The sequence below is a fragment of the Lutra lutra genome, chromosome 12 (assembly GCF_902655055.1).
Source record: "Lutra lutra chromosome 12, mLutLut1.2, whole genome shotgun sequence".
NCBI classification, from domain to species: Eukaryota; Metazoa; Chordata; class Mammalia; order Carnivora; family Mustelidae; genus Lutra; species Lutra lutra.
In genome coordinates this window covers 47,079,041-47,104,571 of record NC_062289.1, presented here as the reverse complement: position 1 = coordinate 47,104,571, position 25,531 = coordinate 47,079,041, and the positions used below count along the sequence as shown (strand labels likewise).

The 25,531-nt window shown below is 43.4% G+C and overlaps 1 pseudogene; it reads right to left on the bottom strand.

The window, feature by feature from the left end:
- Nucleotides 1-23,871: 23,871 nt before the first annotated feature.
- On the bottom strand, nt 23,872-24,605 carry LOC125082441 (60S ribosomal protein L7-like; annotated as a pseudogene).
- Between the last annotated feature and the right edge of the window lie 926 nt (nt 24,606-25,531).

Genomic DNA, 25,531 nt, shown 5'->3' with positions numbered 1-25,531 from the left:
GTAGAGGTCTCACAGGGGTTGTGAGCTCTGCCTTGCAGGGCCCGGTGTCCCCTGTGATCAGAACCTGCTACTACCTTCATGTCTCTGAGTTTGGCAGTGACAGAGTACTGTATCTTTGTCATCACATGCTGGCTGACTTTTTTTTTTTTTTTTTTTTCCTGCAGAGGGTCTTTCATGAGCTGGAGCAGCTTGCTAGATGGTTTCTTTGCCGACATGGGTGATGATGGTTAAACCCACACGTGAGCACCCGGGCTACACTTCCCACTGGGGAGACATATACACAAACACATTAATGTATATATTTAATTGGGTTATAATCTATTGACCATAGATACTAAGGCACTGAGCAAGCAATTAACAAAACAGCTTTGACTAAATATAGTTAGCACTAAATATAGTTGGTTAATTGGTATTTAATATGCTTATTAAATGTCAATTAAGTATCTTTAGCAATGAATTGGTACCTAATTAACTTACTATAGCTATCCTGTTACTTGACATTTGAACAGCTAAATATTCTCTACAAGTTTAATGTTTTAATAAGAAACAAATTACCCATGTATTGCTCATGAATTTTTCAGTTAGTTTAATGGGATTTAAATGTATCTCTCAACTTGGATACATGTTTTTCTTATAATCAACTGGTATTTTATATTTCAGATCACTTTCAAACTTAGAGGGCTGAACACATGAGAAGAAAGAGCTCTAGAAGTCAGAAATCCAATGATTTAATCTTGGTTCCACCAGTAACACCCTGTGTTATCTTAACTATGATATTTCACTGTTCTGGAACTTTCATTCTCTCATTTGCAACATAGCATTAAGAATAAAAAGTTGCAATTACTGCAAAAATAAAGTTACCTAAAATGTATGAAGGTACTTAAATAAGCAAGACGTTCACTTAAAAATTATGATTAAAAATTCTTAGAAAGGTTGTATGTGATCACTATATTGACCAAATCTTCATATTCATGTTTAAATCCTTAAGATAATTTATCGTTGGCCTAGAAATCCAATGGCACCATTTTCTGACTTGCCCCTAAAGTAGATTAGAAACTTGGTTTTCTTGAATCTCCAGCTGTGGAGATACCCAGGCTACCCTTCAAAACACATGTGCCTTCCTTTTCTGGCCATTTACCCCTTTATCTGCTTCTCCCCATTTACTTTATGGGCTTGAGCTTGTAGCACACTATTGGTGTTTTGTGCAAAAATTGTTGGGTTTTGATAACGGCTCTATCTCAATGTGTGTGTGTTTTAATTTTCCTATTTACTTACCCAATTTATGGTCTTAACTGAGCTCTGTGTTAATTCTAGCACGTACTTGCATTTTAAGGCTAGTTGATGATTGATCATCTTAGCAGCCTTCTTATATCTGACGGCAGCACAGAGCAATGAAAGCATTGTGTCTCCATTTATGTTCACTTGTTTTATATCTCCTGCACTTCATAAACAAGGCTTCTTTTATGAAACTCTTGCAATAATTTCAGTGCCAATTACCCTATCTTGGTTCACTACACCAGTACCTTCACACCCATCAAACATTTGCTTTGCTCATGCTACAAATGACAAATTAAGTAGAAAAGAGGTGCCTGGTGTGTCTACTTTAGAATTTGTTATTAAGTCTTTTCTAAATGACTTCATGGCTTGCATTTTTTCCTATTTTTTAAAGTTTTCAAGGTTTCAAACTATGCCCATTATTACTGACTAATTTATAGAACTTGTGGTCTGCCTTGTCTTCTTGGCTTAACCCAGTTTTGTTTCCAGGGGCAATATACACTGTAGAAGTTAATTGTTCCCTAACCACTTTTTCCATATGGCAGAGTGAGTCTCTCTGTAATAGCTTTGGAATGATTTATCCAATGTTTTGTCATGATCCCTTGAATTTTGCTCGAGGAATCCTGTGGATCGTTGTTGGGCCATAGCGTGCCACCAAGTGAGTATATGGAAACTGGTACCTTAAACCCACCGATTGCCTTAATTTTATCGTCTGCATGGAGATTAGTTTATAATATTTTCACCACCAGTGAACTAAATGTATTATCTTTATTACCATTGTTGATGCTATTGTTAGACAGGTGCAAAAATCTTCCTATCTCTGCTATTTCTGAATCTTCCCCTATGGACCTGCAGTTAGTGATTAGCACTACATTAGTAGTAGCACTACAATGTCATTCATTGACATAGATGGAGTTCCTGATTCATGCTGGAGAGAATTGCAGACTTTCAGTTGAAAGTCAAACTTCAGATCGAAGCTAGAAGAGACAGAGGATTGTGTGCTACCTCAAAAGGCTGAGACAGTAGAGTACGTCTAAAGCCAGACTCAGGTCAGAAAGTTACAGGCTCTTATCTCCACTCCACTAGTGGTGGAAAGTGACTCTGCTTCAATTTCTGCATCCGTAGATAGAAGAGAGAGAATAATACCTACCCCGTACGGCTGGTGAGGATCATACGGTATATGGTATGTTTCAAGTGCCTAGTAGGATGCCTTGCAAATGATAAGTTCGCCCCAAATCAGCTGTAATTGAAATAGAATGCTTTCTAAAATATCTCAACATCAAGTATGACTTAAGCAAGTGGATGAACAAGGAAACACTTTTTAAAGTATGCTATGGGGTGTTTGGGTGGCTCAGTGGGTTAAGCTTCTGCCTTCAGCTCAGGTCATGATCTCATGATCCTGAGATTGAGCCCCGCATCGGGCTCTCTGCTCAGCACGGAGCCTGCTTCCCCCTCTCTCTCTGCCTGCCTCTCTGACTACTTGTGATCTCTCTCTGTGTGTCAAATAAATAAGTACAATCTTTAAAAAAATAAAGTATGCTATGATTTTGTTAACACCCAAATGAAAAAAAAGGTAATAAATGACAGCAAGTCTGTGGGCTGGGTGCGTGTGCTGTCCCTGAACGCATTAGTCATCAGAGTAGCGGGCTTTTTATTGGTACTTCCTTAGTCAACTGAAAAAAAGCAAAGAGGGGAAAAGCTGTTTTTCTCCCCATCCCTGTTTAATGAGCTATCTTGCCTGCATTGTTCAAGACACGGTGAAGAAGTTTCAGTATTTGTAGAACATATCATGTTTTGAAATAGTTGGTGTATGTATTTTAACTTAAGTCTATCAGGCCACTAGAACAAAGACATTCCAGTTTCCATGTCAGGATGATCACTGGATCATGTAGGTGTCAAAGTACAAGATGTGCATTAAACCACCTTCTGCCTTGGTAAAATGAGATTCTGCATGCGAGATGTATACACACGAGTACCGTGTAAGTAAAACAAATGAACGTGATCTGCGCTTGAGCAATAGAGCAGGAGAAGCCCTGATGAATCGAACACTTGCGTTCAAAGAGCTGGTTCCCCAAAGCTGACTACCAAGACACAGCCTTTGCATGTGCACTTAAACTGGCATGTGCCACTGCGTTCCCTGGGGCTTTGCATTAAGGAGACAACTACTTTGTGAAACAGGCCATCAAGCAGAATCTATGTCACTCCCTCACTCTGAGTTTGTAACAGAAACACATGCACACCCTCACACACACACACACATACACCTTCCTGGGGGTAACCTCAAGGCGATTCATGACTGAATAATTGAGCATCTACTATGGCCAGCCAGGCTTTGTGCGAGGCTCTGGGGAGCCAAAGATGAAGAAGACATGGAGCTTGTGATCTAGTAGTGAAGATAGAGTGTACACATATTCCCCTGCGGTGTGATGCACATAGTACCAACCAAAGGGCTTGGGGAGCACAGAGGAGGTAGCAGGTAATTCTGCTATGCCCTTGGGGACAGAGGAAGAGGGGAGCATGCTGGTGAACAAAGTCTATTATCCAGTTTCTAAAACACGATGCTATTTATGTTTCACAATTTATGGAATTCCAGCACCAAAACCTGCAGAATCGAAACCCTGGGTTTATCCTGCTAAATGTGCAGGCGTACTTGCTCTTATCACCACCAATGATAACTGTAAAATTACAGTGAGGATTGAAATTGGATAGAAATGAATCGAAAAGTGATTTTGATGAAACGCTCTACTTTCTTCAAAGTGGTTGGCTGTTATATCTAAGTGAGCGGTTATTTGATGTTAAGCGATGGGATTTGCAACTAAGAAAATTACCTGGTATCACATGCTTGTTATAATATTAACTAATTTCTCACAACTGCCCTGAACATTTCATTAGCATTGACATGTATTGACAAAGCGTGGCCTTAAATCTTCTCCCTCTCAAAAATAATCACAATTATTAGTTTTAGTATTTAAAAAGTACAGTCACATAGATTATCTAATTCAATCCTCCTGTCACCCTGGGGTTTATCAAGTACATGAGCTATTATGATATCATACCTACTTGTCACCTGCTTCCCAATGTTTCCATCACATCCATTCACCACACCACCTTCAAGGAACACTTTCCAAAAGACAGAACTGTTTATGCCCTCTCTTGTTTGAAAACCTCCTGTGATCCCAAATGTCTAATGGAGTAAAACCTAGACAGCTTGTCTAGATATTCAAGACCATTTATGAGTTGACCCCAACCTAGCTTTCCTGTCTCACATTCTTCCAATCTTGGTGATGCTCGCCAATCACACCTAACTACTTACTGTTCTTTGAGCCTGTCTTGCCCTTCTGGGCGTCATGCTTTTGGACATGCTTCTTTATTCCAAAGCCCTCTTGTCTCATTTTCTGCCATGTGAACTTGTACTTTAAGACTCGGTTTAGTTGTTGCCTCCGTGAAGTTTTTTCTGACCTACTCTTAAAAGTTAATGTGATGTGACCTTAACACATGTATGTATTTCTATGGAAGCCCAGGTACACATGTCTATTGATGTGGATATCCCATTGTGTTGCAATTATTCATTTAGGAGTATCTCTCTGTCCTTAATTAGAATCATCATAAGCATCTCCAGAGCAGAACAATGTCATTCATCTTTATATGCCCCATACCTATTGGAGGATTTCTTCAATAAATATATAGTATATAATCAGGTATCATTATCCTCATTTCACAAAAGAGGGATCTGGTGCTCAAAGAGGTTTACTATCTTGCCTGAGGTCATAATCAAACATGAGCAGAAGAACTAATGCTAGAGCCTTGGCCATACTTTATAGTGTCAACGACTCACCATAATGTCTGCAGATTTCAGGTTTCCTAAGAGTCATCATTTGTAGATTGATTTTTTTTTCTTCCCATTTAGAACACAATTATAGGTACTGTATTAGTTTACTGGGGCTGCCATAACAAAGTACCACAGATGGGATGGCTTAAAAAACAGAAATTTATTTTATCACAGTTCTTGCGAGTAAGAGTCCAAGATCAAACTATTGGCAGGAAGGTTTCTTCTAAGACTTTCCTACTTTGCTCATAGCCATCTTCTTCCACTGTCGTCACGTGGTCGTCTCTCTGTGTATCTGTGTTTTAATTACCTCTTCTTATAAGGACACCATTCAGATTGGATTAAGGTCCACCGTAATGACCTCATTTCAACTTAATTATCTCTCTAGAGGCTCCATCTCCCAGAATAGTCACATTCTGGGGTATAGGGGGTTAGGATTTCAAGATATAAATTGGTGGGGGATCCAGTTCATCCCGTAAGGGGTACATAACACTCAAGCCACCTTGGTGAGTGCTAAGCTGGACAAGCTGCGACACTGACCCCACTGATGTTCCCAAAGATTGTAACCCATCATACACTACCTTTTTCACTGACTCAGTCATTCATGGTGGGTGAGGAGACAAAAGTGAAACTAAAGACATGGTCTCCTAGGAAAATTAATTAGCCAGGGGAGATTATTTATTCATCTCATTTCCTCCTGTTCACTGGCAATACCTACAACGACTTTGGGGTCTTTTGCTTCAGTGAAGTCAAAGCTTCAGAGAAGTAAAAAAAGGTGTCCTATTCTTTTTTTAAAATTTTATTTATTTATTTGTCAGAGAGAGAGGGAGAGAGTGAGCACAAGCAGGCAGAGTGACAGGCAGAGACAAAGAGAGAAGCAGACTCCCTGCTGAGCAAGGAGCCCGATGCGGGACTCAGTCCCAGGACCCTGGGATCATGACTTGAGCTGAAGGCAGCAGCTCAACCGACTGGGCCACCCAGGCATCCCCAGGTGTCCTGTTCTAAATGTTGGCATTCCTATATTAAAATGTCTTGTCTAGCCATGACAGACTGTGGACTCTGAGAAACAAACTGAGGGTTTTGGAGGGGAGGGGGTGAGGGATTGGGTGAGCCTGATGGTGGGTATTATGGAGGGCACGTATTGCATGGAGCAGTTGGTGTGGTGCATAAACAATGAATCCTGGAACACTCAAAAGAAAAGAAAAGAATAAAATAAAATAACTTGTCTAACATTTGGATGACATCATAGAACAATGCCACAGACATGCTGACCACCTCGGTGCTTATGACTTTCCTTATCATTTGTGCTCTGGTAGCAAATGGTTAATATCATAAAACCAGTGCTGCAAGGAAACCTGCCAAAATTTGCAGGGCAAACCAGGAGTGCAGCATGAATTCAAAATCCCTTCCCCTGAGTGCCTAAGTCCTTTCTTAAGGCTGTGAATCATGGGATAAAGGATTTTAGGTAAAAGCTGGAAAGTTTTCTCTTTATACAGTCAAAAGCCAAGATTTCTCATGCTTTTCTGAAGGAAATATATCCTGTAAATGATGACAATCTCGGTCACAGCCTTAAAGCCCATAGAAAAGAGCGATGGTGAGACAGACACCTTCCTCCTGTCTTCTCTCTGAGTCCCTCGAGTGTCCCCACTACTCTTAAATCATCATGCCCTTTCTTCTCTGCGGTGACAGTGAGCCCAGAAGGACCAAACATCTAATGCATCTTCTCCCAGGGGCTTCTTCTAACTCAATAGGACAGTTTAAAACTCCTGACAAAGTCTCCTGTCTTTTTCTCCCTTCATGTCCCCTTCAGCATCTTCCTTTTCTATTTTCCCTCTGTGTTGCAAAATATTACAGATTCAGAAATACAACGTTGTGTGAATCCTGGAGAACTCAAATACCAAAGAAGCAAGGAGCAAACACATAACACACCATCTGAAACAATGGAGAGCCAGACAAGGCGTTAAGGTCTGACCTTGTCTACTTGGGTTCAGAGTGCAAAGATCAGGCAAAGCGAAATTTTACCAGGGGAATCCAGGCATAAATAAATAAGGCCTGCAGTGTTCCAGTAACATCTAGCCATACTCCCTGCATCCTGCCTTGACCCTTGGCCCTTGATCCTTGACAACTGCATCTACCGCCTTCTTTTCCTTGGACTTTTTTTCATGTGTTCATTACATTTCAACTTACATCAAATCATTCTGTTTCTTGAACGTCTCTACTTTATAAAATATTGTATTTCTAAGTAGACTTTGTCCCTTTGAGTTGTTTTAAGAAGTCCTTGATTATCCATTCCTTTTCTCTACTTCTTGTATTAGTGAGAGTTCACTTACCTCTTTGGTGTAAGGGGGGCCATGACCCAGGAATTGGGGACTGGTTATTGGACCTTCTGGTGTCAAGAGAAGGCTGAGAAGTGGGGTGGTGGAGATAAAAACAGAATTTATAAGCCTGTTGGGGGGGGCTACTTTGGGAGAGGAGAAGGTGTTTAAAAGATAGGGAGGCTTGGGGAAGGAGAGAAGGACAATAGGAGAAACAAAAGAGCCATCTTTGTGAAGCCCTCCTGCCTAAAGAATGTCCCCATGGGGATTTCTGGAAAGTCTGAGGCTCAGAGCTCCTTTATGGTACAAGGAGATATGTTGGCATGACCAGGGAGATATCACTCCCACATTTTTATTTCCCTCCTCCTCCTTCCTCTGGTTCCCCTCTCCTCTGTGGTGTTGTATCTCTGGAAACTTTGACTCATAAGCTTCTGGTGGCTTCTTTGTGGTTCTCATTCCAGCTGTGCTACAAACCACATGTTTGATCTTGGACAAGTCACTTTTACCTCCCATGGTTCCAGTTTCCTCGTTTGTAAAACTGAGAGGACCATACCTACTTTGCATGTTTGTGGTGAGAATTCAATAGAACACCAAAAGGAAAGAATCTAACAGCTGGTCGTGTATACAGTGGGCACTCAGTGGGTGTTTGTTATTGAGAACAGAGATGGTTTTTCTTTTAATCCTACCAGTACAGCATGTAGAGCAATCCCCTGTACACAGTAGGTGCTCAACAAATGGAAAATAGGGGCACCTGGGTGGCTCAGTAGGTTAAAGCCTCTGCCTTCAGCCCAGGTCATGATCTCAGGGTCCTGGGATCGAGCCCACATTGGGCTCTCTGCTCAGCAGGGAGCCTGCTTCCCCCTCTCTCTGCCTGCCTCTCTGCCTACTTGTGATATCTATCTGTCAAATAAGTAAATAAAATCTTTTAAAAAACAAACAAACAAAAAACCAGACGGAAAATAAAACAAGTTATAAAGCTGTGCCTTTGAGGAACTGACAAGCTCCACACCTAGGGGGGTTCTCTGCTCACTGACTCCCTGCTGGCCGCTGCCAGACGTCACATACCTACACCCTTCCCTCTGGCCACTTGAGAACAGCTGTTTATTTGAACTCGGCTGTGGTTTCATTCCTCTATGATGCTCCTCTGCCTACAACATCCTTTTTCTCCTTTACCCAGTTAATTCCTCCCCTTTTCAAATTCAGCTCAAAGGTCCCTTCTGCTGGGGAGCTTTCCCTGTCTCCTGTGCCATCACACCACAAATGACACCTTGTCATTCCAGTCCAGGGAATGGTCTTTCTGCCTGTTAGCCTAAGGGCACACACCCCTTGTGCACTGTTGTGTCCCCAGGGCCTAAGCGAGGGACCAAAGCCCAGAAGGCACCCAGTAAAGGGTTTGGAGACCCAAAGACAGGGCTGAATGAATAAATACAACAATATGTCTTGAGTCAAAAGCTGAGTCATGTTTCAGTCGATTGGGCCATGACCACAGCCTGCTGAAGTCTGTGGCCACAGGAAAATGAGAGAAGGATTCTGGAAAAGAAATTCGCCTCTTCTCACAAAGGGGTAATGTGACAGAGTTGCTCAGAAAAAAGAAATGTTCCATGTCTTGCCCATGAAAGAAACTCTTGGAGAGATATTCTCAGTTCCACCCAGTACCACCTCCCTTAGCATTATTTGTGGGAATAATGGATGTGGCACTGGTAGAGCCAGACAGATGGGTCTCTAGGGGAGGCGCCGGCCTGGCTTGGGGTCTACAAGTCCCTGGCTATTGAGAATCACCCGGGGCATACCTTGCTTTCAGAATCACTACAAATAGAATGTGACTATTATGATAATCAATGAATAATCAATTAGTTTATTCATCTTCCATGGTAGAAAACCTGCCGAAGCAATGATGAATCATGTAGACTCCACCAGGCCCAGAAGATTCTAGAAGGGGGGAAAGACGCTTTGCAGTTTAAACACATACGCACACAGAAAAAGAAAGAAAGAAAGAAAGAAAGAAAGAAAGAAAGAAAGAAAGAAAGAAAGAGGGAAAAAAACAACTTAGAAACCAAATCCCCTAGTGTGGCTGTCTCTGGAAAATGAATTCCACAGGCACTGACTCCAAGATGTTTTATCGAATGTGCTTTAGACTTGTAGGTGATGCATTGTCCCTCAGAGTCATTAAAAGGAACCCAGATAGCTGTAACGCAGCTTAGCTTCCAAGAAGTGCGCACTGTCCACACTTGTACTTGCACACAATATATGGTTATTGTTAGATGTGCACATCCCCACATGCTGCCTGGATGGGGGTCTCTTTGTCCTTTATTCAGATGTGGGCTCAGGATGCTTTCAGCACAGCAAGATGAAGCCATGCCTCCCCACTCAGAGCAGCCCCACAGCCCAAGCGCGAGACAGAAGCGAAAAGTTCCTTTGTTCCTAATGCAACGCTCATCTTTTGTCACACGGGCCCCCAAAGCTCAGAGACATGCAGACCATTTTAAAATAATTTTGATAATTTCTGGAAAACGCCATCTCTACTAATTTGGGGGTAAGCAATGCCGTTAGGAAAGCTTCGTAATCCATTGTTGTGGACACCATACACTGAAGGCATTTAGGAAAAAAATTATCCATGTGGGCTGGCGTTTCATTGAAAACAGAATGGTCATTATCCAGAGTCCAGATGACGCCTCCCTTTGTGACACTGCGTTGGGGGTCCAACAAAAACCGTGCCCTTTCTACAAAAGACACTGGCAGAGAAATGCTCCAGGGAAGGCGGCCCTGGGACCGCCTGGGCTCCAGGGAGGCAGCTTCGGGCCGTCCGTGCTCAGGATGCTGACCCTCAGAGCAGGCTCTAGCTTCATTTTTTTGGCAGTGAGGGCGGTGAACGTTGAAAATCGCAGGTTTGCCCGAACGGAAGCCAACAGGGTGGCAAAGCATTGATCCCCCCCCCCCCCCCCCCCGAAGCCCTGGCCCCCAGGGAGGGCTTGATTACATCTCAATGTTTTTCTAATGGGACTTAGCATCACAGCAGCAGACATTTCTTTACAGAGAAACTGTGCAAGGCGTTGCGCACCCGGGCGGGGAGGGCGATTTGCGTGCCCGGAACCTCAGCTTCTCCTGGAGCATCTGAAGGGGAGTCGAAGATGCGGAGATACTTTTGAGTAGAACTCTTTCACTGTGCGCACGCAGCCTCTTCTCCAGATGCTGCTTCTGTCTGCGCTGATGGGCGTGTGGGCCCCTGCGTGTTGCGGTGATGCCATTAAGTGGCCTCTTCCCCTCCTCTTAGGAACAATCGCAAAGTCAATAATCTTCACCTTCTACTCCAAAGACTTTTGTTTTCTCATTCACGACATACCAATTAAATCGCTTGAACTTAATACATCTTTACATAAAAGCACATTTTAAGGATTTATTTTAAGCATGAGATTATCATCATTATTATTTCCTTCCACCACCCTTTTCTGGGGATGCTTCCACCACCTCTATGGGAGGGACCAGCAGATGTCACTATAGTTCTGTTCATTCATCTTTTCTCTTGACGGGATTCTAGTTCTATCCTTTTGGGCTCAGCAGATCGCGTTTCTTATTTAATCAAAGCATAATGCATCATAACATTTGTAATTCATGTTGTTGTTATTCTTTCATTGTGTGCGGAATTGGATACATATCTTCGGGAACAGAGACGCAAGCTAAAAAGTAGCCCAGACACCCCCCAGTGAGGGGTGGAAATCAAAGGCTCTGCTGGAAAGCCACGATAAGACACGGGGACAAAAGAGCAGTGCAGGGCATCTGCACATGGACTCTTCCTTCTGACGGACAATCTTGGGATTAAAGACAGACACGTTTCCTCCATTCCTATGGAGGGCTCTCAGGGAGCGTCAGCTGGGGGACAGTGCTAGGTGTGAGGGCAGATTCTGTCAGGATGGCAAGAGACTGGTCAGTAGAGGAAGAGGACAGGAGGCAGGCCGTGGTGAATCTTGAGGGATGAAGTCCCTGGGGTACAGCGTTCTCTGCATTAAAAGAATCACTGCACTCTTGGATGAAAAGAGAGACCCACCGTGTTAACTTCAGCGTTTTGGTTCAACAGAACGTATGATATAGTTTCTGGGAAGTTTCATGTTTTAGGGTAAGAGGTTGCCCATGAAATGAAGAGTGTTGGACAGTCTGCCTGCCAGTGCCCTCCACACTGAAAGAAAGTCAAGTTCAAATTGAAAAACCAAAAAGGGCTTCTTTTGAGAGATAATCACATCAATTGGTTGAACAATAGAAAATTTTGTGGTACTTATTTGTGGTAACTTAGGCAAAGAACATGGATGAGCAATTATATGTCATTTAGTCAAAGATCACCCAGGAGTAGGTAAATGAAGCCCCACGGCTTGTAAACAAAGCCAGGCCAATGGAATGACCTGTTTTTAACAGAAGTTATTATATCCCCTCTATGGCCGAAATCAGTCAGCAACCCATGAGCGAAAGATGGAATTTTATGAAATAGTGTCCTTTTTAGATGGATGCATTTGATGGAAAGGCCATGTCTGGGAGAAAGTCTGCGTGCTCAGCCCTCCTACCAATTTGCTCCCCACACATACATCCAGCCACTGAGTTAAAAAGTTGGATTATCCAATAACACAGCCAGTCTTAGTTTTCCTCTACAATTTGCTATTTTGAATTAATTTTTATCCATGAGTTCAAGCCAAAGTCACTGTCAGAAAACAGACTCCCCATTAAGTGTTATTTCCCTCTCTCTCTTTTTCCTCTTTCTTTGTAGTAGCTAGTCTTCAAAATGGTTCCCAGTGATCTGTCATTCATTTCTTTGTGTAATCCCCTCTTACACTGTGTCAGGGTTGGTCTGTATGGCCAACAGAATGTGGTAGAAATGAAGGTGTGTAATTTCTGAAAATAGATGATAAAAGACATTGTGGCTTCCACCTTTCTTCCACGTGTCTCGCTTGGTCTGGGGGAAGTCAACCACCATGTTGTAAGGACACCCGAGCGACCGTTGAGAGACCCATAGAGAGTGAACTGAGGCTTCCTGACAGCAGCCATCACCAACCTGCCAGCTGTGGGAGTGAGCCACCTGGGAAGCAGCTCCTCCAGGCCTAGTCAAGCTTTCAGAAGACAAGGTTCCGGCCAACACCCTGAATGCGGCTTCATGGGAGACCCTGAGCTAAACCTTCCATCTAGGTGAGTTTCTCCCAAGTTTCTGTGAGAGATTATACATATTTTTGTTGTTGTTGTTGACTATGATGAGGCAAGCCAGGTGCATAGGGTACAAAATTTAAGGAGATGCACTCACTCTGGGGGTCATGTAAGTACATTGTCACTAGCATCCTGGACCCATTGTTTTAAGTCATTCAGTCTTGGAGAGATTTGGTACCAAGCTATGGATAAGCACTATATTCTTTTCCTTCTTCTCCTTTTCCTCCTTCTCTCTTTTTCTTTCTCCTTTGTGGAATTGCATTCAAAGACGTTCATTCTGGCCTCCTAGACATTTGTCACTGATTCCTCTTTAGGCTTCCTGATACCAGAAACTGTGCTGTAACTAACCTCTTAGAGATACTTCTTTTTGATTTAGAGTCCAATAGTGTAGTTCTTTATGCCATTCAATTAATTCAGAAAACAAAAGAGCCACAACCATCATGCATACACTGTTTCTAGTATTGATACATGATAATGGCACCTTTATCAGATGCTATCATATCAAAATGATAGTAAAGCCTCTCTCTTACCACAGGTTGTAATAACAGAGGGACATTTTTCATGAAACAATGGGTTTGTGGTTTAGAACAGAGCCTGGAGTTATGGTGGGGCGGGGGGGGGGGGGGCGCGGTGGGATGAAGTAATAGCTAAGGTTAATGTAGGTCAGTAAGAACCAGAGGCTTTTCAGTAAAGACAGGGTGACCAAAGACAAAGACTTTAGTGAGAGGATGAAGGGCAAATATCTACTTCAAAAGTATAGAGAAGCTAATTTGGAGCACTTGTTCACACTTCCTGAGCAGAGACTGACAGATGCTATCGTGTGACTTTAAACTTTCTTGACCGCTTCCAGAATCTATCATTGCACCCACAGATGCCAGAAATAACAACACACATCCTCAACCCCAATTTTTCTAATATTAGAAGATTCGTGGGAATATAGAATTTTAAATGAAATCCAGGCCATTTATTTTATTCTTTTGCCTTTTGGCAAGTTCGAACTTCTCTGTATTTTTGTTGTTGTTGTTGTTAAAGATTATACTTTCACACACTGAATACAGTTCAGAAGTCCTTTTAGATCCCATTTATACCACTAAGGTGTTATGGAATGTAGCTAAACTCTTATTCATACCAATGATTCCTTAGACCGTGTAGTGCATAAAAAATGTTTTTAGATTAAATTCTTCTCAGATGTGTTAAAGGTTGATGACAATAAAATTAAGAGGACCAGCATGTTCTTTCTCCACTTCAAGGGCTTAGTACTACTAGTGCATTATCAACTCTTAAGACAAAGGGAGTTCCTAGCATAGAGTGAATTAGATAACAACAACAACAAAGTAGAGGAGGAAGAATAGATGGAGGAAAGGGGAGAGGGAGGAGGAGGAAGGAAGAGGAGGAGAAGGAGAAGAAGAACCAGCTAACATCTACTCACCATGAACCATCCAGACACTAGTCTCAGTGCTCTTTGCATGATTAACTTGTATAAGTCTCACAAAAACTCTAGGGAAAAATCCTATTATTATGCACACAATACAAGAGAATCTGAGAGACACATAAATTGAGTCATCAAAGATCACATGTCCAATAAGTGGTGTACTCAGGAAGGTTATCCATTCTTGAGGTTACCAATACAGCATTGTTAGTCTCCTTAGATGTTTTGTTCATGTCCTTCAACACTATTATTGAGGTCCTGGAGCATAGTCACTTCTAGAAGTGATGCTCTGCTCAGCACAACTGAAGGGCCCAGAGCAGCTATAACCATGAAGACCAGAGTGGGGAGATCCTGAAGGGCCTCCACTCAGTATGGGTAGAAGAAAGCAAGCCCATTGGAAAAGTACGTTGACAATAGCTTCAAGTAACATGAGATGGCTTAGGGAATTTGGTCATCAGCATCCACAAGAACACTGACTTGTTTTCAGAGATACTTTTGATGGAGGAAAGGACATAGTGTCCTTTACCCCCATAGCTACAGCCATCAATCACAGTGTCCTTGCGGGTGACAAAGAGCACGGGGAAGAGGCCATTCTTTGAGTCTCTCTATGTACTTAAATGACTACTTCAGTCTCTATACTTGCATGAATAAGATGTAAATTCTTTGAAGGGAGGGAACATCTGATATTTGACACCAAACACAGTGTCTAGCATCTAACAACCGTTCAAATTTATTGACTTGACATTCGAGTAGGAGGAATGATTATATACTCATGGCCTATGAAGTGCAATGGATACAAGAAATAATATCCTCTTCTGGTCTCTAGGCTTTGGTGCTGGAAAGACCTGAGATCAAGTCCAGGCTCTGCCACTTCCTGGCTATGCATTTACAGAAATGACTTAATCATTCCGAACCTCACCTTGGTTACTCTTACCAAAAAAGTAATTGCTGTATATATTTCACAGAGATAGTTTGAAGATGCAATTATGAAGTAAGAGTTGAGAACATGACTTAGGAACAGACTGCTTGGGTTTGAATTCTCGGGCAGCCTCTTAATTAGATATATCACTCCAGGCAAATTTTTTAGCCTAGTGCGCCTCAGCTTTCTCATCTGTACAATGTGATAATAATAGTACTTACCTCATGGGATTTTGTGAGGAGCAATTTGTCAACACACACAAGATGCTTACAACAATGTTTGGTAAATAGCAAGTTCTACAGAATGCACTATTAGAGTTAAGAATGCTTTTAAAGCTCAGAGTGTAGTGGCCGGGACACGGAAAATGCTCAATAAATGGTTGTTATTGTGTATTTTACTGGCAATAGTCAATATTAGCTGGAAGGAGGGGGTGTCTAATGTGGAATGTGAGTGATTTATAAATTGCTACATGGTTGCAACTTAACCAAATGATATTGTCCATTTCTTATAAGTGACACTCTAAATTAAACTGCTCATGAGGTGGCTGTTCCCTGGGACTTTTGAGTCTGTTTTAACATCCAATCACTCTTCTGGCTAATGTCACATGTTGATTTGTTAGTGGTGACCATTTAGCGATGATCAGGGCTGAACCTTAGCCATGGTACAAATATCCTCTGTGTTTTATGGGCTATATATTTGGAACTTTAGCAATACTTATCTGGGGGACTCTTCCTTAAAGGCACACATTCCGATTTTATTGTGCCCATTTTTCTTAAATGCAATTTTTTCCTACAGAGCCAATGCTGGCAGAGGTATTACAGACTCAGAATGGCGGGAGACCTTTAGACCCCACTGAAGAGCCTGTGGGGCCAGAACTTTGTCTCTCCTTCTGTCTTTCATAGGCAGGAGCCATTTACCAGGTCCTTGTCCTTGAAGGACTAACTGGGGCCAGGGCTTGTTCTCGAAAGCAGACTCTCCTTTTCACTCTCACTGTCTGTCGGAAGGACTCACCACCAGTCGCTTGTCAGGTGCAGGCTTTTGGCAACCTGCAGACAGGCTCAGCGGAAGCTCGTGTTCCCAACCATGGCATAGCCATTGACAGGAAGGGCTGGCATGTATCTCTTCTCCACGGCCAACCAGGTGATTGCTTCCCCAAAGGTGGGAGCAGGTGCTTCTCCTATGTCTCCACTGTGCCTCTTTTTCTCCAGTCAGACTGTTTGGTGGGTTGCCCTTTGGTACAATCCACTTAGACAGGGCCTGGCAGACATTTTATGCCACTCTGGGGCACCTAGGAGAGCTGGTCGTTGCATAGTGGAACAGATCGCCAATCATGCTGGTCTCTTGGCCTGCACAAATTTTTCCCTCAAGCTAGCCCACATTTAGAGGAAGTCCATCAGTACAGAATTTTAAAAATACGTGACCAGAGTAATGCTCAGGAACACAATTTCCTTTGGGAGGGGAAATATTTTTTAAAAAAGTCATGGACAGTCATGGAAAACTACATGTGAATTAACTTCTCAGCATTATGAGTGTGGCCCTGGACCAGGCTGCCAGGATTTGGCCCTTCCTACTTACATACCCATTGAGGAAGTTTCTGAGGGGACACATGTTCCAGGGAGCATGGTTGCCTTGCATTGAGGTGTTATCATTCTGCAGCTACTCAGGAGGCCAATTTCCTCCAAGACCACAATGCAGGGCCCAGACTCCAGGCTTAGGCTGCCTCCTTCAGTGAGGGACATCGTGGCAGAGGGGACACACATTGGCCTTGTGCAAAGTGGGGTCAGAGGAGAGGGTTTGCTTGATGAGCTCACCCTCCAGAAAATGAAAACAAGAAGGGTTTGGGTTTGGGATCCAGAGCCGGTGAGAGTCTTGTAAAATTCTGAGACTTGTATGATGTCCCCACATGGGCATGCTTTGATCACCCTGACCATTTCTACTGAGTGATTTAAGAGCTCTTCAAATAAAGCACCTTGTGCTTGTGCTCAGGTTTGCAAGGAAGAGGTTTATCCCTCTTCCTATCCCTGATACCCTGGGAAGGATGAAGGCTCATCCTTTCCCAGTCACGTGGCCGTGTGGTGTGGGGCTCCAAGGGGCAAAGCATGGTGGCAGCAGAGGTTGAGAAAAGCAGAAGGCTTGTAGGGTGGGGTAGAGACTCAGGTTCTGCAGGAAGGAAGGTGAGTAGAGAGCAGGCCCCACCCACAGGGCATCCAACACCCCAGCGGCCTATCGTTCCTTACTTTTACTCCACTAGAGCTGCCTTTGTCGCAAGGACCAGGCTGTCTTAGCTATCTGAGAGGCAACTTCCCCCTTCTCTTCAGGGAAATTCACTTGACATAAAAGAAATGTATATACATACACGTACACATGCACATGTATTTATTAAAAATACATGTCACTTAGAGGGCACGGATTGCATGGAGCACTGGGTGTGGTGCAAAAATAATGAATATTGTTATGCTGAAAAAATAAAATTAAAAAAAAAAATACATGTCACTGACATCAGCCATTTTCTTTCCCAGCGATAACTGCAATTTCAAAGATTTCTAGGTAAGGAGGAATGCTATACTCTGGGGACTAGCCCTGGCTGGAGACATTTCAGGCATCCATTAAAGGTCTCAGGGAAACTATTTTATCTGCAGAGGAATCGCAAAGGAAGAAGGGGAGAGAGGGGTTGATTTGGTGAATCCACTCTCTAGAAAGTCAAAACCCAGGCCAATACAAAGCTGTTGTGTCGAGTTTATCCTCAATGCCAGTTGATGGATGTTGTTACAGTGACCTTCCTAGACCCTTCAGAAAGTACAGTGGAGGCTTCTTTTCTCTTTTATCTCTAAGGCCAGCCTCGTGTGAAGCCGGGCTGACCATGAAAAACTAAACATCCTTGTCAGATAGTAAATTCCACGAAAGTAGGAACCAGACCCATCCTTGAGCATAAATTCTGAATGTTTAGTTCAGAACTCTGTTCTTCATGGTCACTTCATAAATATTTGCTGACTTGTTGACATACTGCTTAGAAAGATGTGTCCGTGAAAAGAAGCATGCTCAGCATTTATCTGCAAGACCTTGGGCCAATTCTCTAGGCTTTTTGGATGACTGTTTCCTCATCTGTAAAAAATACAGGGCCAACATTTATTGGGTGCTAACCCTGTACCAGGCATTGAGCAAAGCACTTTACAGTCATGATCTCATTGAGTCCTTGAAAGATATCTACAGAGTATGAGCTATTATAATTTTACAGATGGGAAAATGGGCCAAAAGAAGCTTCAGGCCTTGAGGGGTCGAGCGGCAGAGTGACAGCCTGAACACAGTGATCTGGTTCCAGAGTCTGCAGACTTCTAGCTACCCGTAATGGAAGACAATAAAGATGTCTGTCTCTGATTCCTTCATGTACTTACCCAACCTAGCTCTGGGGGCTGTTCTCTGCTCTAGGCCCTGGGAGCTGTGGTGTGAATTCAGTGGAACGAGGAGAGGAGAGCCTCTCTCTCATTGGGAATGCATTTGGCTGCAAATAACAAAATATCCCGCTAACCGTGCTGGGCAGGCAGTCGGCTTTCCAGGAGCGGAGATTCTGCTGTGCGTGCTTGGGCCTTCACCGCCCTTGGAATCTTTGGTCAGAAGGGCTATGCTTTCTCAGCTTCTGCGTGAGCTTTGATTCTTCACCAAATCCATGCAGGCCACCCATGTGAGGCCTTTGTCTGCTTCCCACCTCCCTGTGCAAAATGCCTCCTCTAGAGTGGAGGATACAGTTGCCCTCTGAGTGGCAGAATTAGAGAGGTCTTTCTATAATAAAACCTTATTTCCTGTAATGCCTGCGGCCCATTTCTGTGAAACCAGGCCATGAGTAACTAACTGGAAGAGCAATAATTTGAGATTCAAAAAATTACTTTTGGTGGAACCCCCTGATAGTTCCATCCATTATTTAAAATTAACTTTTTTTTTTCCCAAATGAGCAATTGAAATGGGGAATGTGGCAATTCAACATTTGGCTACCACCACTTATGAGGGTCTATGTTTTTCATTATTGTGTCTATTTTTTTCTATTAGGGGATATCCTGAAATGAGGTTAAAATGTCTTATAGACCCATACTTTGTGCTACATTTTTATTGTCAGTAATAATGCTTTCACTGAGGTCCCCATCACTTTGTGGACATTGCAATAGCTTCCCGACTTTTCTCTCCTCCTCTGATCCCTCTGATCCATTCCGTTCCCTACCACCAAATTAATCTTTCTGAAATACTGCTTTCATCACATCATTACTCTGCTCATGAAACTGTGTGGTTCCTTTCTACCCCATGAATGGGCTCCAGTGTGTCCGGCCTCCACGCTCAGGTCCCCAGTGTCCCTCTCTCCCTCTTCATTCCCCAATGAGAACTCATGTCCCCCATGAGGCAGCTCCTTGAACCGTCCTACCTCTTCTCCACTCTCCACTTGGAGTTCTCCACTCTGCCTCTCTAGCTCATCCCAGTCACCCTATTGCCAAAGGCCCTCTTCAACCATGTAGACTCCTCTAGCCAGACTTGCCTTCCTCAGCAATCTCTCTTCCCACTACTGGATATTCTGTCTTCCTTATTATCCTGAAACATTTTCACAACTTGTGAGGATTGAACAAATGCTAGATGAGCTATTACTTATGGCTCCAGGACCTGACTCTACCTTCTCCCTATTTATTGCCCTCAGTAGATCAATGATGCTTGTTACAGTGTAATGAACAACTTCTGGGATGGGTTTGGGTCAGACATACTTATGGTAGGCCATGTTAGTTGCCCTTCCAATGTCTCCCTTCTTCCTTACCAACGAGATCTCTATTTTATTCAGCACAGTATTGTGACCAGCTGTAATGGTTCAATCTTAAATAGAAGCAAATCAGGACATTCATGGCTCAGCTTCCACTACAGCTGGGAGTGGCTATGTGACACTCTACTGCCAAGTACGTGAGACATCTTTGAGAAAGGTTTTGTTTCCCCATAAAAAGCACAGTGTTTGAAAAGAAAGCTCAGGGATACTAAACCTTTCACTTCTTCTTGCTTTAAATATCATTAGGATGTACGAGGCCCATATCGAACATTTTGCAACCATGAGACAACAAGAGAATGAAAAGTCAACATAACTGAATATAGTAAACAGAAGGACAAGAAGAAGCTGGGGACTTGGTGCCTTTGCTGAATCACTATGTCAACCGGCAACTATCACTTAGCTTCCTGAATGTGAGATAATCACACGTCTTTAATACTTAAGCCACTGTTCGTTGGCTATTCTATTACTTGCAGCTGAAATCATCCCCAACTTGTTCAACTATATTTGTACTTCCAGAGCCCTAAAATGCATGAGTTTAATCAAATGCTTTCAACCAGTATGGGACCAGATGTTGTGATATTTCATAAAAAAGGAAATCTTCAGGAGATAGCACTGTGTGCCCGTGTAGCTAAGTAGATTGCATTTATAAGAGAGATAAACTCTTTCAACGACAAATGTTAAAGTGTGAATTCGTAGCCATAACAATCAATTCAATAACACGACTTCTGCGGAAGGGAAAATGAAGGAAACAGTAGACGGGATTCATTAATCCCACTAACAAGGAAACCATGTACTTGCACTCACTTTTTAAAATAACCAAGTTTTTAGCTGTGAATAAGGTCCCACTGATATTTATCTCCACTCTTTTGTCTTCACGTTTCCTTGAGAAAGCTTCCTCCAAAGCAATATTCCTGGCTCTCTTTCCCCTTTACTCATTCTTTCCCATGAGAATAGTGAGTTACTGTGTAAGAAAGTTCGGAAGAAGTTTCCGGGCCTACTCCAGCCAGCCTCTCCTTGGCTTTCCAGGCACTGGTGGAGCTGCTTGACCTCTGGATGTAAACACCTCTGCTAATCCATGCAGTAATGCAGTAAGCGTCACGGGTCTTGATCTGCCCCCGCATAGGTGATATCAGCCGTTTGAAAGGACAAGTTCAAATCCAAGGGGATGTATTAAGAAACTCGATTGTGGCCATTAGTTGAACACAGCTCTCCAATTCAGATTTATTAGTAACTAAGTTCATATTTTGATCTCCATCAGTCTCTCTCTTGTGTCTGCTTCTCAACTGGTTTCAGATATAGGAAGGGAAAAGAGTTTATAGTTGGTAAGCTGGAATGCTGACTTAGAGCCAGGGGTATGGAATTCTTCTGGGATGCTTCTTATTTGAGTGTCAGAAAATCCAGTCTTCTCATTTTTGGAATAATAACAGCACTACTTTTTCCTGATGAATTATTTATTTATTAATTGATTCAGTGACTGTGTCTTGAGTGTAATATGCGCTATAGACATGGGCTGAATACACAGTGGTCAGCAAAGATAGACATGACTCATAATAACTAATCAAATATAAAATTAGATTATTCTGAGTGCTACAAAAGAGAGGGACAGAAGGTCACCTTCCATGAAAACTGATAATAAGGGGATTTGATGGGGAGATTGACAAAAGCTCTCTTAGGAAACAATTCATAATCAGAGGAATGAATTGGTATTAACTAGTTGAAGGGAGAAAGAAAGAATATTCCCAGCACATGCAAAGGCCCTGTGACAGGAAGGAACATGGCAACTACAAGGGAATTAAAAGAGTCCAGAGCAGATTAAGGAGGAGGAAATAAAGTGATATTTTAGAAGGGGTTAGAGAGATAGGTAGGGGCCAAATCACGCAGAACCTCAAAAGCCACATTAAGCAAGGAGTTTGGTCTTTATCTTCAGAATGGTGTTTTAACTCCCCAGGCCTTTGAGACTCCCCAAATTCCTGCCGTGCTTCTCAGTCTTTCAGCTGCACTCAGACCACCAGAATCAATGAGAGGCTTTGCTATGGAAGATTTCCAAGTCTCACCTCAAAGTTTCAGATTCAGCAGATCTGGGGTGGAACCTGATTATTTGGAGCGCTAACAAGGTCCCCTGTACCATAGCTACCTCCATGCCCGTGCTTCCAGAACCACTGTTCTAGGGGGGAAGGCAGCTTTCAATGGTCTTCCTGCCTCTCTGGGATGTCGACAGCATGATTTCGCACAGCCTTGGTGACTTCCCAATGTCTTTAAACTGACATTTCTTTTTGCGTGTGGCATATGCCTGGAGAGAGGGCGGTTCTGGGCCACCTACCCTGCTGCAGTCAGAAGAAGATCTTCCAAACTAACAACGACGGCTAATGCTCACAGAGAAAGCATTGTGAGTCACACTGGGGTTAGCATGGCTGTTGATTGGGCAACTCTAGGGGGCGTCATTCATGTCGTGTTTTAGATGACTGGTGGCAAAATATTGGTTGAGGTGTGCAGAGCAGCCGCCTGGCAGATCTGCACACCGAGCACGGACTTGGATATGCATGATTTCATGCATCCCACAAACTTTCTATTATCCTTATTTGCAGAGGAACAAACTGACACTGTGAATGAATCACTTTCATTCTCTGGTTTGTCAACGGCCGAGACTATTTCTCAGCACATGGGTAACAAAGACTGCCTTAGGCCTCTGAACTTCCCACCATCCCCATCTGCAAAATGGGCACAATCGTATTTATTCTCCACCTTGGAGCTGGGTAGACTGAATTAATGAAGGAGGGGGCTGAAGCTCCTGAGAGTTTTGGGGAGAAGAGGATTTCCTTTCATTATCGTGATCCTGTTCAAGGAAGTGATTTTGTTACGAAGGTATAAACACCTCCAGTTGTTTAAGCAAGCAAAGGAAGACAACCAATGAAGCAGAGAGAAGGCCAATGCAGGTGTTTCCAATAGCCCTGCAGAGTGATGGTAAGAGGCAGTCACTTCTCAAATGGCACCCTGCTTTAAAAAGCAACAGCTTCCCCCACCGAGGCTGTAAGAGCAAGTTTCCCCTCTCCCAGTTTTCCTCCTTTCCTTAAGGACGGCAGGTGTTCAGTTCATTCCTTCTTTCGTTTCTTCTCCTTCCTCAGTGACTAACTACAAAGTGCTAATTTAAAAGGTAGGGATTTGGAGAGCACCTAGACCCTTCAGGCATTGTTATTGCAACATAAAAGTTTTTACTTAGGGGTCACAGGTTCAAATCTAGGCTGGGTCAGTAGTGACCACACATCTGATGGCTGGCCATCTGCTGGCTATTTCACGGTTCATGTGAGATGAATTGGGGGCCTCAGCTCGCCCGCCAGGATGCATCAGAATGGGCACTGCCAGACATCGCTTGGCACTTGGCACAGAGGCCAAGACCCCAATTGGAAGCTCTAGTGCTCCGAGGTTCCTTCCTAGAGAATGTGCACATGGGGGGAAGGGCAGGAGCTGGCTGGGGCAGAGAGCAAGAGTCATTGTCTCATCATTTCACCTGCTTGATTACTAAGAAGAGGCTTCTTTTCAGACCTGGGGAAGGGATTAACTTCAAAAAGTTTGTCAGAAACTTTATCCAGCAGAAGAGAGCTGCGATTGCCGGTGGTAAATGTCCAGTAATGTTGTTGAGGAACACTCCTCCTGCTCTCTTGACTAAAGAGAGTAGCCAGACTGGAGAACATGCAGGAAGGTGATAGGACAGGGAAGAATGGGCAGGAACCTCTAGAAAGGTAGACACCTCCATTTTTCCTTCACACACATGAACAATCCCATGAGCCTCAGAGGCCCAGAGAAGCAAGTAGGAGGATGTCCTGTTGCTTCTCTTTTGCCTGATTATCTCCCAGCTGGAATCATGCTCCCTGTAGCAATGCCAGGTCTCCATCTCCTGTTCTCGCTACCTCCCACGGGCTCAATGTCAAGGACCGGTGTGGACATGGACACCCCCACTTTCCACTGAGGGGTACTAGTATTGGCATCTCTGGGTTTAGGCATTCATTCCCAGACTAGTTTTGGCTCAGGAAACAGACCAAAAAAGAGCACTTGAGTTATTGTTGTTGTTGTTGTTTTCAGTATGAAAGTAGTCATTACCAAATGATGAAATTACAAAAAATAATCACAGTAGATACCTTAGTTCATCCTTCTCATAATCCTATTGATCTGGTCCTCCCTGTTGCCAGCATCTCCACTTTCTACAAGATGGGTGGTCTTTTTCTTCATACCCCCTCATGGAGGAGATCTTTTGAAGGGCCACAAGAAGTTGTTTGCTTCTTTGAAACGTTTTCCAACAGAATAGACCTCGTGAATCAGACCCTCTATGCAGATGACGCCATATTTACGAAGAGATGGGGCAATCAATGTGTTCTCTGACAGAGCAATTTGCTTCATTGTTGATTTTGCCGGAACCACACTTGTAGATCAATTCATTCACCAACTCAGGTCTGGGTCCCCCTCATGCTACGTATGGTTCCACAATCTTTAGCGTGTCAACTGAGGCCTTGTTGAGCTTAACAAAGGTGCCAATGAGGATCTGGTTAAGGCAAAGAAGTTACAACACCCACATTCTGAACCTTTGGGCTCACCCCCCTGATAGCTCTGATCCTGATGACAAATGCTGCTGTGGTCTCTTGCAGGTATGTAGAAGTTGCCAACTTTTCTTGCCATCGTTGCCATTCGAAGCTCCATTCTGTACATCTGCCTATATTCCCTGTGGTAATGCTTAGCTTTTCATAGATAAGCTTCCTCCTTGCCTTTCAAATCATCTTTGGGGCAAACATCTTTCTCAGAGGATTGCTCTTCAACTCTGTGAAATTCCTTTGCTTTCTCGTAAGGGTTTCTGGCACAGCCGGAAGCTTCTTTTTCTTTCTTTCCGTATCCTCCTTGGTTCTATCCAGAAAAGAGGGAAGGCAGTTGAGTTTTAAGCTCCACTTTTTGTTTTCATTTACTACATTATCCCTATTACCAAAGTCTTGGCCCGAATCCAAGGGCAGTTTACTAAGTACCAGGTCCTCTCCTGACTTTCGTCGGAGCCTGTGGATCACACTGTCAATAGAATCTAATATGGTGGGATCTGAATATCAGGGGGCTGGTCAGGTTGAGGTGGTCGTAGTGAGGGACATGGGCTATTCTGTCCAGCAGCCTGGTGGTGGAAGAGAAAGACAAGGTGATGGGGTAGGGGGAGGAGTTTACAGGGAGGTTTGTTAGAACGAGGGAGGAACCATGCGTATGTTTTCAGTTTGAGAGATGGTGAAGAGGGAAAATAAAAATGCATGAGACCGAAGGGAAAATACTTTTTTAGCCAAGAGCCAAAGGTGGACAGAAAGGAATGGGATCAGCTGCATAAGAAGAAGAGGAATTCTTGAAGCTGAGGGTCAGAGGGAAGAAAGAGTGCCATTATGGATACACTTCAGATGTGGAGAGAGCAGCCTTGGGCCCTTCATCAATGATGTGTTCTCTTTTCTTTGCTCAATAGAAGACCTTTCTCTGAGAGGTGGCTGGGAACCTGAGGGGTGTGCCAAAGACATGGAGAAAGGGAGAAGAGGCCACAGGGGGACAGAAGTGGAGGGCTGCTGGCCAGGCTGGGCTCAGATGGATTTGCACCCTCTATCTGTGTATTAGTATCATCCTGAAAGCCGTCCACCATGGCTTGACTTTGAGTCATGCAGCAGGGACCACTGCTCTGTATTATAGAAGGAGGTTTGACATGAAAATTATAAAGAAAGCAGACTATAAAGAATTCCACCCAATATATACATGGAACAGGGGAAGAAAAGACCAAATGAGATTGTAG